This window comes from Diabrotica virgifera, chromosome 2 (assembly GCF_917563875.1).
Source record: "Diabrotica virgifera virgifera chromosome 2, PGI_DIABVI_V3a".
NCBI lineage: Eukaryota > Metazoa > Arthropoda > Insecta > Coleoptera > Chrysomelidae > Diabrotica > Diabrotica virgifera.
In genome coordinates, this window is record NC_065444.1 from 186,367,983 (window position 1) to 186,381,309 (window position 13,327).

The 13,327-nt window shown below is 31.7% G+C and overlaps 1 protein-coding gene across 1 annotated transcript in view; it reads right to left on the reverse strand.

The window, feature by feature from the left end:
- LOC126880316 (zinc finger protein 234-like) overlaps positions 1-13,327 on the reverse strand; it is a 276,883-nt gene that overhangs the window by 247,899 nt on the left and 15,657 nt on the right. The gene's annotated exons all lie outside the window — the stretch shown is intronic.

A 13,327-nucleotide genomic window follows, 5' to 3' on the forward strand; every position in this document is an offset into this window, starting at 1 on the left:
TCTCGGGGGTGAAAATATTTAACCTCAAAATAACCTCGGAAATTGATAGATATTTCAATTCTGAGTAAAAAATCTTATAAACGGCTTTTTCGGTAAATTGATATTTAGCAATTTATTCACGATCGAAATTGATGATTTCCTACATGAAAAATGCATGTTTTTGAGTGGATTTTCAAAAATATCTCTAAAATTATGCATTTTTACGAAAAAGTCATTATAATCAAAAAGAAACCTATTAAATTAGTGAAGGCAGTGGTGTTCTTTAAATTATCATAGCAATAACACAACCTAAGTTACAGCCTACTTAAAATCGGGGTTTTTTTTCGAATTAACCTTGAATCAAACATTTTATCATTAAATGACGCAAGAAATAGAGATTTTTAGAAAAAAGTTATGGAGACATCTTTTAAATATTTTACTGATACCTTTAAAAGGTGCTATGATAAAACTGATTTGGATAAAAAATGGCTGAGTTATTACAAAAACAAAACGATTATGTCGTTGAAAAATCAAAAGAATAATTACTTAAATTGGTGAATTTTCCACAAAAATAAAAATTAACATTATTCCATACACAATAGGTTTATTTATAGCCTGACTACGCGTTCTGAGATTTTAACCAGTTTAAAGTGCTTAGGTTTGAAAAAAAATTTCAATTACTTATTAAATTATTTTTTGATATTTTATAAATGTTTTCCATTTTTCCAAAATTACTTGAAAACTAAAAGAAATCTGAAAAATATATATCGATACTAAAATGTAGTATTTTTTATACTAAAACTTATTCAGTTTTTTCAATGTCTCTATGGTAAACACTGAGTGAGATATTTATATTTTAAGTTTGCACGTAAGTGTGAGAAGCAGTTTTCTAAGCTCTTTGAATCGCATGCTTTAAAAATCAAAGACCTCGAGAAAGTCCAACTTCTGAATACTTTTAGCACTTACAATTCCCCACAAAATAAGTTTTGGAACAATGAAATATCTTGAAAATTACAGGAGTTATCGGTAAAAAACCATATTGAAACTTATGTCGAATACTTTTTAAGCGTTGATATAAGTATTTTATTTTTTTTTATGAAAAAGGCGCATCGTATGAAAAAAAGAGAAGATATATTTTCTGTCATAAATTAAATAAGTAACTCAAAAATGCTTTTTAATTTGAAATACCTCATTGGCGTACTATTTTTTTTTAATTCAGGCTAGTACCCGTATGCGCGTCAATGGTGAATATAAAATTCTTAATAGTAAGTCTGTCAATAAATGCGTAATAACTACAAAACCCACCAAAATTCATTTGCATATCTCGACCGGTTTTAGAGCAATCAATAAATCTTCACTTTGTAAGAGAAATCTCAACACCCCGTATCTTGGAACTTCATTAGCTACGACTGGTTCTACTAGGTCTCCAAACTTCATACATACACAGATTTTTTCAGTTTTTTATAATCTATATTTCTGCTCGGAATATTTTTTCGATAAAATACTTACTTTTTGAGTTATTTGCGAAAAACCGTGTAACAACGTGGTTCTTTTGTTGAAAAATGAACATATTCACTCGCAAATAACTCAAAAAGTATTGACTTAGTGAAAAAACTTTATGGAACAAAAGTTGCTTAGAATTAGTCTGTTTATCCATTTCCGGACTTATTTTGGACCTATATTTTTTCACCACCCGGGAAAAAGTACACATCGGTACTATATTACTTTTTTTCCTTAACTTATTAGCTATGTGAATGCCAAATTTCATGTCAACCAAAGCGGTTTAAAATTCACAGGTTTTGCAATATTTTACCGCGAGTGAATGATCTAATAAATCTATTTGTAGGGGTAATTTATAAGGTTTGAAAATATTAAATATTTAATAAACTCAATTGCAAACATAAAATAAAGTTTAGATCACTACAAAATACATCATTACCTAATTTAAAGTTACAAAATATTTTTTATACAAATTCTTATTTAGAGGGTAGTTTTTAAGGGTTTAAAAATAGTTATAAACTATAAAATACATTTCAGTATGAGAAACAATCAAATTCCTATATTTAACATACTATTTAACGTATATAATTTAGAATTAAATAACGCTTATATCGGCTGTTTTTAATTTTTGGTAAAAAAGGGTAGTTTTCACCCCTTAAAAATAAAAAGCACACATTGTAGTCATATCACTTTTGAAGAGAAGGATAAGATGAGCTTATTTGCAAAATTTCTTCTAAATCGGAGCGGTTCTTTAAAATTTAGAGGTCTTGCAATATTTTACCGTTAACGAACGTACTAGGTCATGAATCCAATCGATTGCCATCGTCACTTCACTGATTCTTTTCTGCTGCATATACAGGGTTAGGCAGATAAACGGCCTATTAGAAATATCTCGAGGACTAAAGGAAACAGAATAATGAAAATTGGAATGAAGGGGTTTTGAAGAGTGATCTATTTTTAATGAAAATATTTTCATCTATTTGCTACTTCCGGTTATACCGAGGTTTTTAATGTTATACACTATTATACATGGTAGTTTAAAAGATAATTACGTTTTTTTTTATTAATTTCGTAGGGACATTCACACCCTATAGAATTGTAGTAGTTAGGATATCAAAAAATCTATTTATGTTCAAATGCTTTTTAATATAGTCCACTATTGTTAAGAAGTATTAGTATAATTCAATATTTAATTTTAGTATCCAGGGTTGGTCGAAACTCGGAATGAGTATTTTCGGAGTTATTTTAAATGGAACACCCTGTATTTTAGTATTGCAATGAAATGATATTTTATGGTACTTTTTTTTCTCAAGCATTCCCTATACCGAACTGCTTTAATTTGTGAGGTATTGGTGGTTCAAGCCAAACATTAATTGCAACAAAATATACGTGAAATTTTATTAGGTTGGCCGTGAAAATATTCACTCACAAATAATTTTTCGGAACTAAATACATATTAATATAGACTGATCCTTCAACTTATCAATAATGGTTATCAGAATACCTACGTAGTTAAGATTGTTGGTGCGATTAACAATTAAGCCCAAATTAAAGCAGTTCGGTATAGGGAATGCTTAAGAAATAAAAAAGTATCATAAAATATCATTTCATTACAATACTAAAATACAGGGTGTTTGATTTAAGAAAACTCATAAAATACTCATTCGTAGTTTCGACCAACCCTGTATACTCAAATTAAATATTTAGCTATACACACTAATAATTTTTAACAATAGTAAGTAGACTATGTTATAAATCATGAACATAAATGGAGTTTTTGATGTCAAACTACTACAATTCTACAGGGTGTGAAAGTTACTAAAAAATTAATAAAAAAACGTAATAATCTTGTAAATTACCTTGTACAATATTACAAAGCCTGATATTTTTAGAAAGAAGAAATCTGAGAGAATCTAAAAATGTAAAAATATACAGGGTGTCCAATTAAAAAACGAAGTTTTAAGCAACTTCCGGTATAACCGGAAGTAGAAAGTAGATGAAAATATTTTCATTAAATAGATCACTCTTCAAAATCCCTTCATTCCAATTTTCATGATCCTGTTGCCTTTAATTCTCAAGATATTTCTAATAGGCCGTTTATCTGCCTCACCCTGTATACCGGGTGTCTACTTCTATTTTCCCCCATTTTAACTGCTTATAACTTCTAAACGGCTCAAGATAGAAATATGCGGTTTTCGCTGAAATGTTTTATTTTAGTAAAAGTTTTGTCTGAATTATTGAGTTTTTTTATATCGCTTTCAATTACTAAAAAAAGGCCGATTTTTGAAAAAAAACTTTGTTGTCTTTTTTTTTGAATGGAACACCCAGTATATTTTTTCAAATTAAAAGAACGGTCATTCACCTATCCAGCGTTATAATTTTTTTTTTAAAATCGGTTGTCAAATGACTGAGTAATTTTTAAAATGAGAGGTGCAACGTGGATATCACATAACTAAACAAATTGATATTATTGCATCTCTCATTTTAAAAATTAATGGCTCAGTCATTTGACAACCGATTTTAAAAAACTTTATATCTCTGGATAGGTAAATGACCATTCTTTCAATTTACAAAAAAAATATACTGGGTGTTTCAATAAAAAAAAACACCGTTTTTTTTTTCAAAAATCCGCTATTTTTTATTTAAAAGCGATATAAAAAATTCAATCCATTCAAACAAAACTTTTACTAAAAACATTTCCGCGAAAACCGCATATTTCTATCTGGAGTCGTTTAGAAGTTATGGGGGAAAATATAAGTGGACACCAGCTATTTGACGATACCAGATCTTGGCCTTTTAACGAGAATAAACAAAAATGCTTAAAAAGAAAATTTTAGCATTTTGAGGTTGCACATCGAATTAAAAAAACAAAAAAAAAACATGATATGAAAGCTTAAGTCAAGTAGTTTCAAAATGCACAATTCTATTTTGATTTTATATTGCAGAAGTCAGTTAAAAAATGCATAAACAAATTGAAGAGTACAGGGGAAAAACAAAGAATGTCACATTTTCATGAATTTTCGCTTTTCTCGCCATGTGGTAGCAAAAACAGTACTATCGATTCAGAACAATAACCAGAAAGATCAGTCTATATAAATTTTCTAAAAATTTGTATCCCGCCGAAGGACCAGGATCGTCCGCACGCCACTGAACAAAAATAAGAAATGTTAGCAGTTTTTGGTGCAATATTAAATTAATAAGTTAATATAGATTAATACATATTATATTATTAAGATTATAGACTAAGAATTGCTAGAATTCTGCTAAGTAGTTTTTAGATATCATAAGAATTGAACCTTTATTGGTGTTTATCTCAATGTGTAAAATGTGACATTCCTTGTTTTTCCGCTGTACTCTTCAATTGATATACCATATACAGGGTGATTCATTAAGAATGTCCAATCTCTGAGTTGTAGATTCTAGACATCAAAATATTAAGATTTAACTCAAATCACTTAACCCTAGAAAGATAATCTGCGTAAAATAGACGCATGCCTTTTCAAAGTATTGCTCTCTCTTTCTAAATATCGCGAATCTGTCGCTGAGCGTTTAGGACATCTAAGTCGTTGTCGTTGCTAGGAGCTTCCAGAAAACGTAGCTGTTGCTAAGGTAAGTGTCAACCATTTTGAAATATAACGACAAAACTATGCATGATTACCTTTTACATGCCTTAACACTAGAAAGCCGAAGGGGCCAATTTGGCCCCTGTTGCGATTTAAAGTTATTGTCGTTTTTTATTTGAGGCAATAATATTTTCATATTTTATGACTTTTAATATTTTGATACAAAGCCTTATTTAAAACAAAAAAATATTGTTTACTAAATTTATTTAATGGTTTTTTTAACAAATTACCATAGAAGTCTAAAGGGGCCAAATTGGCCCCGTGTAAGTTATTATCGTTTTCTGGTAAATTCGACGATCCTTTCAAATTCCTGTCGAATGGGTAAAATTATATTTATGTATGTTTATTGTAAATGGTTACCCTTATACTGGTATTGATCATCTACGTAATAAAGATACAATTGTTGGCGAACACAAAGATGCAATTGTTGGTGTAGAGGACCAAATGACGCGTATTTATACTACAAAAGCAACTTCAAGACGATGTCCTATGTACGTGTTTTATCATACTCTTAACGTGGAAGCAGTAAATGCATGGATTATTTATAAAGAAATAACTGAAAGTAGACTCAGTTTCCGTAAGTTTATTCTTCGGCTGTGTGAAGAATTATGGGCCCCATACCTTGTCTCCCGAAATCTGGAACTACGTCTAGCAACACCAGGTCTACCAACAACTATCACTGTTACTATCCAAAATATCAGTTGAAAATATTTTGTAAAGGAAATCATACTTCAAATCATTGCCACGGTTGTAACAAGGCAATGTGTGGCAAATATCAAAAACTGCAAATTGTATGGTGTTCCGAATGTTTTTGATGGGCAGCGAATGTGTTAAACAATAAAAGTAAAAAATGAAATTAGATTCTACCGTCTAGAGTTGATTTAATTTCTTTAAACTGAGTTTTAATTAATTAAAGAACGTGGGGCCAAAATGATCCCTTCCGGCTTTCTAGGTAGGTATGCTAAGCCAGACATTCTAGTGTTAAGATTTTGATTTATATAATAATTATATTATTTTTAGGTATTATGTTCATATAATATACAGTGATGAGCGCACTAATAACCGGCAAAATAACAAAAGATGGAAAACATATTAAGTTGTGAGATACAAAGAGATGAACCTAGTGTAGGCGTTAAATTTAAGTAACTTATAGAATGACATTATATATTGATTGTTTCCCACCTTTAGACGTATCGGACGAGTTTGAGAAATGCCACTGTCACTGTGACAGTTTTAATTGACATACTCTTCTGGTACGTCTAAAGGTGGGAAACAATCAATATAATGTCAATTTATATGTTACTATCGCTAAAATTAAGACTTCTACTAGTTTTATTTCTTTTTATCTCACAATTTAATTCCATCTTTTGCGCTATTTTGCCGGTTATTACCGCGCTCATCACAGTATAATACATTGCTTATTAGCAAGAGTTGTGACTGCATAGCTTCACTGAGGAGCCATGAGGATGCTGAAATAGCTATATGGAGATGGTGGGTGGTCCAAACTCTGAATCGAATATAAACAAAAACTGCCTTTATCTTTTACATTGCTTATTATTTATTTTGCAATACAAAATGTCATTATAGTAAAAAGTAATGTTTCCAAATTTTGTAAATTTATAAGTTTAAAAGAAAAGAAAGGATGGTTTAGATTCGATTACAGTACAGCACCTCTAGTATGTGCTTATACGTATTTCGGAATAGCCGTTTCCTCATCCCTTATCGAGTATTTCGCCACTCTGTTATGCTTTATTTTTTCCAACTTAAAAAGCTCACGAGGATAAATAATTTCGAATTTTATTTCCTGATTTATTAGACTTTTGATTCATAGATGGTGCTAGTAGCATCTTTGGTAATTATTTTGATAATTACCCGGAAAGGATGAAAGGACTTGATTTCAGTTCAGTGTCTCTACCCAGGTGCTCCGATGAGGAAACGGCTATTCCGAAATACGTATAAGCACATAGTAGAGGTGCTATACTGTAATCGAATCTAAACCTTTCTTTTCTTTTAGTTTATACTTTATTCACTTTTGTGGATATCAAGGGAAATAATTCGCTAAAATCGTTATCACGGTGAATGACAGGACGTGAAATGCATTTTTAGATTTCCCTTGTTGAGTATTTCGCCACTCTGTTATGCTTTATTTTTTCCAACTTAAAAAGCTCAGAGGATAAATAATTTCGAATTTTATTTCCTGACTCAACTTTCAATATAAATTTAGTTTTTGTTTTTTTTTTGTAATAAATAAATATATGAATAAATTATTTCTATTATTTATTATTTGTATATCTGTGTAACTATACAGGGTGTCCCGAAAATATTGCTCATAAATTATACCACACATTCTGGAGTCAAAAATGAAATAAAATTTGATATAAATAATCCCCATAAACATTTAATGGGGGTTTCGTTCCCTTAAACCCCCCTAAACTTTTGTGTATGTTTGTATTAAATTATTCAAAGTATTATTCGTTAAACCATTGTTAAACACAGTGTTTTTAAAACTTTTTTGCTTCTTAGTACTTTCTCGATAAGCCAGTTTTTATCGAGATATTTTGAATATTTGTCAGATGATCCACCACCTATTTGTATATGGTTAAGTACGATTATAGAGACCTGGTAATAATATGAAAAATCTATAATTTACATTTTTATAATATGAAAATATACTGAGGGGCAAAAAAGTTTTAAAAACACTGTGTTTAACTAATGATACCGCAATAAAATAATTGGTACGTACACAAACATTTGGGGGGTTTAAAGGAACGAAACCCCATACAATTTTTATGTAAACATAATAAAAAAGTTGTAAAAATATTGTGTCTTAACTATTGGTACCACAATAATAATTTAATTGGAATGTACACGAAAGTTTGGGAGGGAAGGGAACAAACCCCATAAAATTTTTATGGGGTGCACAAATTTCACTATAATTTTTTGTTAAGATTTTCCTGCTATAAGAATGCCACATGCCCATTTTCAATGAAAAATCTAATGTTTTCGAAATATTGGAAAAAATTGATTTTTATTTTGTAACTTTAAAGGGCCATAACTCTTTTTATGTGCACATTTGTACTAAGGTAAGTTAGGTTCAATCACCATATTTTTGACCCCAGAATCTATGGTATAATTTATGACCAATGTTTTCGGGACACCCTGTATAATAACGTACACACGTACAGTTTATGGTAAATTATTAATGTATAAACCTCGAAATATTGGCATGCGTCAATTTTACGCGTGATTATATTTTATGTACATCAAAATATGATTATCTTTCTAGGGTTAAATAAAATGTGGCTCGTTACTGAGTTACAGGGTTTTTTATTTAAAAATTTAAAATTATTTTTACCCAGAACTTTAAAACTGGTCTGGATCCCGCGTATGAAAAAAAAGTTGAATAATAGCAAGCTGAAAATTTGTTAATAGCTTAAGGGTGTCTAGTCGGACAAACTTTGATATATGGGAACACTGGAACAGGGGAAGTTTTAATTGTGGAACAGGTTAAAAATTTGGAACGGTCAGACCACGAAAACGGCACATGTATTTTGTCCGACAGAACAGACTTAAACTCTCCGAACAGAGATTAAACTCTCATGCAAAAATCAGACTGCTATTTATCACCAGATGGGCGTTTTAATGAGTGGAACATGTAGAATATGTCAAATGACAGGAATTATGACAGGTGATAAATAGCAGTCTGATTTTTGCATGAGAGTTGAATCTCTGTTCGGAGAGTTTAAGTTTATTCTGTCGGACAAAATAAATGTGCCGTTTTCGTGGTCTGACCGTTCCAAATTTTTAACCTGTTCCACAATTAAAACTGCCCCTGTTCCAGTGTTCCCATATATCAAAGTTTATCCGACATTACACCCTTAAGCTATTAACAAATTTTCAGCTTGCTATTAATCAACTTTTTTTTCATACGCGGGATCCAGACCTGTACACTTGTGAGCGAAAAAATCGGGTCACTCGATGAATTATACGCTTTAGATGTCTCGAATTTCCTAAACCTCTTGTCCGATTTGAGTGCTTTTTTTAGTATGTTATAGCCATATTATTTAAGAGAATCGATGTAATAATATTATTGCTAGACACGTAAATGTCATTTTATACCGGGTGTAACAAGCATACTGTGTTTTTTCCTTAAAGTTCGGAACACCCTGTGGAATATTTTAGCAATCTTTGGCATTATATAAAATATTTAAATTAAAACTTAATTGTAGTCTTAGGCTTTCTTAACATTTTGTTTTTTGGTTAATTCGCTTATGTTCTGTAATAAAAGAGATATGTACATACTTATAAGTTATGCTATAGTCGGTTCGCTAAACTCAGACGCAAATGGCTAAAGATTTTAGTTCGTAACTTTTTTGTTTTTTGCCAATTTTTACAAAATTTACAAAATTACTAAATATTTAGTAATTATTAACTATTTAGTAATAATTTTTTTGGCAATTTTACCAAATTGGCAAAATTACTAGCTTAAATCACTAGCCAGTTGAGTCTGAGTTTAGCGAACGGACTATATTTGGTCTTGATCAATATAATTCCAAATCTCGAGAGCTACAGTTTCTACCTCTTGTAAGGTTCTAGGAGGTGGCTAACGCTGTCGTAGTCTTCTGCCAATTATGTCCCACAAATGTTCTGTCCTATTAAGATCTGGACTGTGCGATGTCCAATTCAAAGTCCGAGGATTTACCTGTTGTAAATATTCAGTTATATTTCGTGAACGTGAGATCTTGCATTATCGTACATTCGCAAAAAATTGTTACCAATTAAGTTCTTCGATATGTAAGATCACTACTTGAACACACTTATCGCGGGTCAAATTTCTTGTAGCACTTTCCATTTCCACCAAACAAGAAAAATATGGACTTAATTGAAACTTTAAATAATATATCTTCACAACAAACCAGACACTTTTTGACTGTTAACAATTTGACATCGATTAGATTGTTAATTTCTCATAGCCTACATTAGGCTTGTTTATTAAACTAAGCAGAAAATTATGATTTATTGATGAAAAACATGGCTATAGATGTTAACATACCTAACTTTTTTATTATCCAACATAAGCAAATGAATCCAAAAAGAAAATGTTAACACGTTGACGGACAGAACGTCCATAGACGTCTAATTTCCATTGATGTAATGTGACACAACGTCTATAGACGTTGCATTTTTCCCGACTCTACTTTGCAAAATACATATTCGTTGTGTGCAAGTATTTGGAGGGGATACGAGAAACGATCGTGCGTGAATAGCGGAGAAATCTTGCAACTTTCTTAAATAATTCATATTGTCAATTGAAATTGTCAAATTGACGTATATTTCATACATACTGTCATTGAAGAAGAAAAATTATATGTTGCTCCACAATATTGATATGATATGCAATTATTATATAAAAGTAAATTTAATCAATTGTAGTAGTACATTTTAACCCTCGCAGGACCAACCTTTTAGTAGAAACAGCGAGGACCAAGGAGGGTCAATAAATGTCCACACATAAATTAATCAAAAACGTGCTTCTTTATTTAAACTAATTTAAAATAACACTTTTATAGTATTCCTAGACGTTAATGGAACAGTTAAAATATACGAATTTATAATTTACCTGGAGTCTTCGGCTCCAGTGGAATTGGCATCATCGTAGGATACAGAAACAGTTTTGGCTTCTTGCTGTGCTTACCGCATACATACTTGCATTTTGAACAGACTATGGCTGTTTTTGCCCAAGTATTGGCCTTTTTTCTTTTAGATTTTGCTAATTTGACACATGAATGATATCTTCCCTTTCCATTTTGGGATGGTGTTGAAGGTATTCAAGGGGATTATTTATAAATAAAAAATTAATAACCATTTTCAATTTCGTTGCAAAACGAAAACACAGCCGAACCATATTCCAGTCCAATCAGAGAGTGCTGCAAGCACCCCTACCGGTTTCGAAACTTATTAGTCTCTCATAAGGAGGCACATATGCTGCTCTCCCTGATCCAACCAAAACAAACCCCAGCGTGCAGTCCCGGATTGCAACGAACGAAATGGCATAGATGCCCTAGCGGCAACTGCTAGCAAAAAGACTAAGTTTTCACTCTAATGGCATATAAAACAACATAATGCTATTCTACACCCCACCAGAATGAAAACATTATTTATAGTCCACTGTCAAGTTTTTATAAAAGTATTAGGAAATGAATTAAATTATAGAAATGCTAATTATGCCATCTAATAGAGCAAGTACGCCGATAATTACTAATTATTGGAGATTTTTAGGAACAAAGGTATTTAGAAAATCGGATGTAATGCAATGTTGTGGATACTTTTAACCCTCCTTTTTCCTTCTAGGGTTAATAATCACAAGAGGATACCTAGAAATCCTCAAGTACAAGTGCGAACGCGTTCTCATAATCTTCTAACATACTTACCTGGACCAAAACGTGATGCCCGTAATGCAATGCTTGCAATTGACTGTCTTAAACTTTTTTCGTCTGACGCAATCATTCGAATAATAGTTTGTTCAACAAATATATATCTTCACAACATAAAAGAGCGATTTTGTAGGGAACGGGATGCTAGATTAAATGATGAAACGGAGGTAAGAGCTTTGATAGGAATTTTGTTTTTAATAGGAACACTGAGAAGTTCAAGAAAAAACGCTCGCAAAATATGGGATAATTCCAAAGGTAATGGAGTCGAATCCTGTTACCTCGCTATGAGCGAAAAAGGGTTTAGATTTCTCCTCCGTTGTTTAAGATTTGATGATATCAATACACGAACAGAAAGAAGGGAATTAGATAAAGTAGCACCCATTAGAAATGTTTTCGAAATTTTCTTGGCTAATTTTCAAAATAATTTCATCCCTAGTGCGTATCTGACTGTTGACGAGCAATTATTGGCTTTTAGAGGACGCTGCTCATTCAAGCAATATATACCCAATAAACCAGCGAAGTATGGCATAAAGATATGTTTGCGCTGGTTGATGCCAAAACCTTTTACACTTACAATCTCGAAACATATGTCGGAACTCAACCTGATGGCCCGTATGAGGTTAGCATAATACTGCTGAAGATATTGTACTACGATTGGTGCAGCCAATACAGGGAACTCATCGTAATATTACAGGCGATAATTGGTTCACCAGTATTCCATTGACCAGAAAATTGCTACATAAAAAAAATAACTTATCTCGGTACAATGCGCAAGAATAAGCGTGAGATCCCCGCTGAGTTCTTGCCTAATAAAAAAAGAGAAGAGAAAACCTCTATCTTTGGTTTTCAGGAGGATATGACGTTGGTGTCTTATTGTCCCAAAAGAAACAAGTCTGTTATTTTGGTGTCTTCAATGCACCACGATAATGCCATTGATCCAAAAACAGGGGATTCCAAAAAACCAGATATCATAACCCGATATAACAAAACTAAAATTGGTGTAGATTGTGTCGATCGGTCATGTGTAAACTACAATGTAGCAAGAAACACGTGTCGTTGGCCAATGGTAATATTTTTCGACCTTTTGAATATATCGGGTATAAACGCTCTTTGCGTATATAACTTTGAAACCAAAGTCAAGAGAAGTGAGTTTATTGAGCAATTTGCTTGGGAATTGATCAAGCCTCAGATAGAGGCGAGGTGAACTGACACATACTTGCCAGTAGAACTAAAGACGCGCGCGTGCTCTTCTTGGAATTGAAGCTCAGCCTTCTCCACCGGCAAAACCAGAAAATTACGTAGGACGTTGTCATATTATTTGTCCTGGAGCCTGCAACACAACTACAAGAAAAGCTTGTGCAAAATGCAACAATTACGCATGCAAACAACACATGGCAGATATGTGCACTATGTTGTTTGACCGACTAAAAATATACACTTTCATGACTGTCAAATGATTTTTTTTGTCAATTTTGTAATATTGGGTAAGTTTAGTATGTATTAGTATCAAAAAATTACATTTGGTTTAATTTTAGCGCACTAAAAATTTTATGTTGTTCAAAACTTATCCCAGAATAATAAAGGTACAAAAACATGCTTTCCGTTTTTTTAAATAACTACACACAGATATATGTATATTAATAAAAATGAATTTTATGTTAAAGTATATATATAAAAAAATCTATTTTTAATATCCTTTTAAAAATTTATCACATCAGATGTCAATTAATAATAAAAGAAAATGGTCTACATATGTAGACCGCGTGACCAAGGCCGCTACAAAATACCACG